Genomic DNA, 6,490 nt, shown 5'->3' on the forward strand with positions numbered 1-6,490 from the left:
AGAGGAAAATTTATAGCTTTGCAAGCACACATCAGGAAGGAAGAAGGAGCTCACCTGAGTAGCTAATGACACAGCTAATAGAACTAGAAAATGCTCAACAAAAGGACCCAAGAATAGGAAGACAGAAGGAAATAACAAAGCTGAGAGCAGAAATCAAAGAAGTGGAAACTCAAAAAGCAATCCGAAAGATCAACGAAAGCAGAAGTTGGTTCTTTGAAAAAATAAACAAGATTTATAGCGCACTGGCAAACCTAACAAAGAAAGAGCAAAAGAGAAACTTGATAACTCGTATCAGGAATGAAAAAGAGAGATCACTACTGATATGACAGAGATTCAAAGGGTAATCAGAAAATACTTAGAATAACTCTACGCCACTAAAAATGAGAACCTGGAAGAAATGGATAAATTCTTGGACTCTTATAATCTTCCAAGGGTTGAAGGAAGAGGATGTAGCATATCTAAACACCCCCATCACCATTGATGAAATTAAAACAGTAATCAAATGTCTGCCGAAAAACAAAAGCCCAGGTCCAGATGGATTCACTAATGAAATCTTTCAAAATTTCCAAGAGGAACTACTGCCAATCTTGGCATGACTCTTTCATGAAATTGAACAGAAACACTTCCAAATAGCTTTTATGAAGCCAACATCAACTTGATACCTAAACCAGACAGAGATACTACCAAAAAAGAAAATTACAGACCAATATCACTGATGAATGCAGATGCAAAGATCTTCAACAAAATCCTGGCAAATAGGATTCTATACCTCATTAAGAAGATCATCCACTACGATCAAGTAGGTTTCATCCCAGTAATGCAAGGCTGGTTTAACATCCGTAAATCTATCAACATAATACACAACATCAATAACAAGAAAAATAAAAACCACATGATCATATCAATAGATGCAGAGAAAGCATTTGATAAGTCCAACACCCATTCTTGATCAAAACTCTCAGCAAGATGGGAATGGAGGGAACCTTTCTCAATATAGTGAAGGCCATCTACCACAAGCCAGTGGCAAATATTATCCTCAATGGAGAAAAACTAAAAGAATTCCCTCTAAATTCTGGCACAAGGCAAGGCTGTCCTCTCTCGCCACTCCTATTCAACATAGCACTGGAAGTACTTGCTATAGCGATTGGGCAAGAAAAGGATATCAAGGGAATCCAGATAGGAAAGGAAGAAGTCAAGCTCTCACTGTTTGCAGATGACATGATACTCTACTTAGAAAATCCTAAAGACTATATCAAAAAGCTTCTAGAAAAATTAGACTCATAGTTCAATGTGGCAGGCTACAAAATTAACACACAAAAATCAATGGCCTTTCTATATACCAATAGTAATAAGTATGAAATGGATATTAAGAAAACAACCCCATTCACAGTAGTGCCACACAAACTCAAATATCTTGGAATCAACTTGACTAAATATGTGAAGGACCTATACAGGGAAAACTATAAAACTCTGCTCCAAGAAATAAGAGAGGACACACGGAAATGGAAACGCATAACCTGCTCATGGATTGGCAGGATTAACATCATCAAAATGACAATACTCTCCAAGGCATTATACAGATTTAATGCCATCCCTCTAAATATACCCATGACATTCTACAAAGAAGTGGATCAGACACTTTTGAAATTCATTTGGAACAATAAACACCCTCGAATAGCTAAAGCAATCATTCGGAAAAAGAATATGGGAGGAATTACTTTCCCCAAATTTAAACTGTACTACAATGCAATAGTTATCAAAACAACATGGTATTGGAATAAGGACAGGTCCTCAGATCAGTGGAATAGGCTTGAATACTCAGAAAATGTTCCCCAGACATACAACCATCTAATTTTTGATAAAGGAGCAGGAAATCCTAAATGGAGCAGGGAAAGCCTCTTCAACAAGTGGTGTTGGCACAATTGGATAATCACTTGCAAAAAATTGAACTTAGACCCCCAGCTAACATCATGTACGAAGGTAAAATCCAAATGGATTAAAGACCTCGATATCAGACACAAAACCATAAGATATATAGAACAGCACATAGGCAAAACACTCCAGGACATTACAGGTATCTTCAAAGAGAAAACTGCACTCTCCAAGCAAGTGAAAGCAGAGATTAATAGATGGGAATATATTAAGCTGAGAAGCTTCTGCACCTCAAAGGAAATAGTGCCCAGGATACAAGAGCCATCCACTGAGTGGGAGAAACTATTCACCCAATACCCATCAGATAAGGGGCTAATCTCCAAAATATACAAAGCACTGACAAAACTTTACGAGAAAAAAAATCTAACCCCATCAAAAAATGGGGAGAAGAAATGAACAGACACTTTGACAAAGAAGAAATACACATGGAAATACAAAAGACACATGAAAAAATGTTCCACATCACTAATCATCAGGGAGATGCAAATCAAAACAATGATGAGATACCACCTCACACCCCAGAGAATGGCACACATCACAAAGAATGAGAATAAACAGTGTTGGCGAGGATGTGGAGAGAAAGGAACTCTTATCCACTGCTGGTGGGAATGCTGTCTAGTTCAACCTTTATGGAAAGCGATATGGAGATTCCTCCAAAAACTGGAAATCGAGCTCCCATATGATCCAGCTATACCACTCTTAGGAATATAACCTAGGAACACAAAAATACAATACAAAAACCCCTTCCTTACTCCTATATTCATTGCAGCACTATTTACCATAGCAAGAATCTGGAAACAACCAAGATGCCCTTCAACAGACGAATGGCTAAAGAAATTGTGGTACATATACACAATGGAATATTATGCAACTGTCAGGAGAGATGAAGTCATGAAATTTTCCTATACATGGATGTACAAGGAATCTATTATGCTGAGTGAAATAAGTCAGAGAGAGTGAGAAAAATGCAAAATGGTCTCACTCATCTATGGGTTTTAAGAAAAATGAAAGACACCCTTGTAATAATAATTTTCAGACACAAAAGAGAAAAGAGCTGGAAGTTCCAGCTCACCTCAGGAAGCTCACCACAAAGAGTGATGATTTTAGTTAGAGTAATAACTACATTTTGAACTCTCCTAATAACGAGAATGTATGATTAAAATGGAGAGCCTGTCTAGAGTACAGGTGGTGGTCGGGTGGGGAGAAGGGAGACTTGGGACATTGGTGATGGGAATGTTGCACTGGTGATGGGTGGTGTTCTTTACAAGACTGAAACCCAAACACAATCATGTAAGTAATTAAGGTGTTTAAATAAATTAAAAAAAAAGAATGGGTGTTAGACCTTATCAAATGCTTTCTCTGCATCTATTGATATGATCATGTGGTTTTTGTTTATCTTGTTGTTGATGTTGTGTATTATGTTGATAGATTTATGGATGTTAAACCATCCTTGCATTCCTGGGATGAAATCTACTTGATCATAGTGGATACTTTTCTTAATGAGGTATTGAATCCTATTTGCCAGGATTTTGTTGAGGATCTTGTCATCTACATTCATTAGTGATATTGGTCTGTAATTTTCTTTTTTTCGTAGCATCTCTGTCTAGTTTAGCTATCAAAGTGATATTGGCTTCATAGAAGCTATTTGGATGTGTTTCCGTTTGTTCAATTTCATGAAAGACTCTTGCCAGGATTGACAGTAGTTCCTCTTGGAAAGTTTGAAAGAATTCATTAGTGAATCCATCTGGGCCTGGGCTTTTGTTTAGGGGCAGACATTTAATTTTCGTTTTAATTTCATCAATAGTGATGGGGGTGTTTAGATATGCTACATCCTCTTGCTTCAACCGTGGAAGATTATGAGAGTCCAAGAATGTATCCATTTCTTCCAGGTTCTCATTTTTAGTGGAGTAGACTTACCCTTTGAATCTCTGCCATATCAGTAGTGATCTCTCTTTTTTGATTCCTAATAGAAGTTATCAAGTTTCTCTCTCTCTCTCTCTCTCTCTCTCTCTCTCTCTCTCTCTCTCTCTCTCTCTCTGTTTGCTAGTTTTGCCAGTGATCTATCAATCTTGTTTATTTTTTCAAAGAACCAACTTATGGTTTCATTGATCTTCTAGATTGTTTTTTGGGTTTCCACTTCGTTAATTTCTGCTCTCAGCTTTGTTATTTACTTCTGTCTCCCTATTTTTTGGTCCTTTAGTTGAACACTTTCTAGTTCTATTAGCTGTGTCATTAAGCTACTCAGGTAACCCCTCTTCCTTCCTGATGTGTGCTTGCAAAGCTATAAATTTTCCTCTCAGTACTGCTTTTGCTGTGTCCCATAAGTTCTGATAATTTGTGTTTTTATTGTCATTTGTTTCCAGGAACCTTTTGATTTCCTCCTTGATTTCATCTCGGACCCACTGGTTATTGAGCATGAGGCTGTTTAACTTCCAGGTTTTAAAGTGTTTCTTCTGTGTCCCTTTGGAATTCACAAATAATTTCAGAGCCTTGTGGTCAGCGAATGTAGCCTGCAAAATTTCTATCATCTAGATATTATGGAGATATGTTTTATGTGCCAACATGTAGTCTTTCCTTAGAGAATGTCCCATGTACATTGGAGAAGAATGTGTATCCAGGTTTCTGGGGATGTAATGTCCTATATATATCCACTAGGCCTCTTTCTTACATTTCTTTTTTCAAGTCTAGTATATTCTTGTTGGGTTTCAGTCTAGTTGACCTATCCAGTGTTGACAAAGCCATGTTGAGATTCCCCACAATTATTGTGTTGTTATTGTTATTATTTTTCAGATTTGTCAGCATATTGTATTAAATATTTTGCTGGCCCCTCATTCGGTGCATATATGATTAGGAGAGTTATTTCTTCCTGCTCTACATACCCCTTGATTAATATAAAATTTCCATCTTTGTCCCTTACAACCTTCCTGAGTATAAAGTTTGCATTATCTGATATTAGTATGGCCACTCAGCTTTTTTATGGGTGTTGTTTGCTTGGATAATTTTTCTCCAGCCTTTTATTTTGAGTCTATGTTTGTTCTGGCTATTCAGGTGTGTTTCTTGTAGGCAGCAGAAGGTTGGATTGGGTTTTTTGATTCATTTAGCCACTCTGTGTCTCTTAACTGGTGCATTTAGTCCATTGACGTTGAGAGAAAGAATTGTCCTGGAATTTAATGCCATCTTTATATCGAAATTTGGTGTGTCTTTTGGTTAGTCTTGTCTTAAATTAGGTCTTTCATGTTTTTCTCTTAAACTGTTTTGAGTCTGTAAAGTTTCTGGCTGTTTTTTGTCTATGAAACCATGTATTCTTTCATCAAATCGGAAAGTGAGTTTTGCTGGGTACAGTATTCTAGGTGAAGCATTCATTTTATTCAGTCTTGTCACAATATCCCACCACTGCTTTCTGGCCTTGAGTGTTTCTGGTGACAGGTCTGCTGTAAATCTCAATGATGCTCCCTTGAATGTAATTTTCCTTTTTGATCTTGCTGTTTTCAGAATTCTGTCTCTATCCTTGAGATTCGTCATTGTGACTAGGATGTGTCTTGGGGTATTTTTTCTGGTGTCTCTTTTGGTTGGTACCCTTCAAGCATGCAATATTTGATGACATATATTCTTTAGCTCTGGAAGTTTCTCTTTAATGATGTTCTTGACCATTGATTCTTCCTTGAAATTTTCTTCCTGGGTCTCTGGGACTCCAATGATTCTTAAGTTGTTTCTGTTTATCTTATCATAGACTTCATTTTCATCTGTTTCCATTCTTTGACTAATTTTTCCATTGTCTGTTCATTTGCTTTAAGTTTTTTTTTTCAATCTCTCCTGCTGTATGGAATTGTTATTTATCTCATCTTCCACATCACCAAATCTATTCTCAGCTTCTGATACCCTGTCCCAGAGCTTATCCATTTTGTCATTCACTTCATTTATTAAGTTTTTCAGGCCTGTTAGTTGACATGTTATTTCAGTTTGGAGTTTTGTGATTTCTGTCTTCATGTTTTCTTGGTTCTTATTAGTGTTCTGTTCAACTAGATCCATGGTTTCTTTGAGTTCATTGAGCATCTTCCATATTGCTAGACTAAAGTCCTTATCTAAGAGGTTGATTAGTTGGTTGGTCATTATCTGGTCATCAGAAATGTCATCTTCATTCTCTATGTCTGATGCTGGCCTGTGTTGTTTCCTCCATTGTCACACTTGTATTGTGGGTTTTTCTATGTGTTGTGGTGATATTTATTGGCTAAATGATGTAAGCAGCCACACTCTTCTGGCTTCGCCCTTTCTGGATAGGTCGACTTGCCTCCAAGGGAGGCGAGTCCTCCGTGGATGAAGCCTCACACAGGATCAAATCGTAGGCCCGAGCAAGCATCAAAGAAGACAGTCTGGAGAAAAATGGTGGGCTTCAGTGATCCAGCACAGTTCTTAGTGTGATTTTTCCTTCTTGTTGTGATGGTGTTCTTTCCTTAGAAAAAGTGCAGGGCCACGTAGCAAAGCAGAGCAGCCATGCTCTTCTGGAGTCTCTTTTCGGCCCACTCCCAAGAATCTCACGAGACAGGACAGTAGACAGACA

The sequence above is a fragment of the Suncus etruscus genome, chromosome 17 (assembly GCF_024139225.1).
Source record: "Suncus etruscus isolate mSunEtr1 chromosome 17, mSunEtr1.pri.cur, whole genome shotgun sequence".
NCBI classification, from domain to species: domain Eukaryota; kingdom Metazoa; phylum Chordata; class Mammalia; order Eulipotyphla; family Soricidae; genus Suncus; species Suncus etruscus.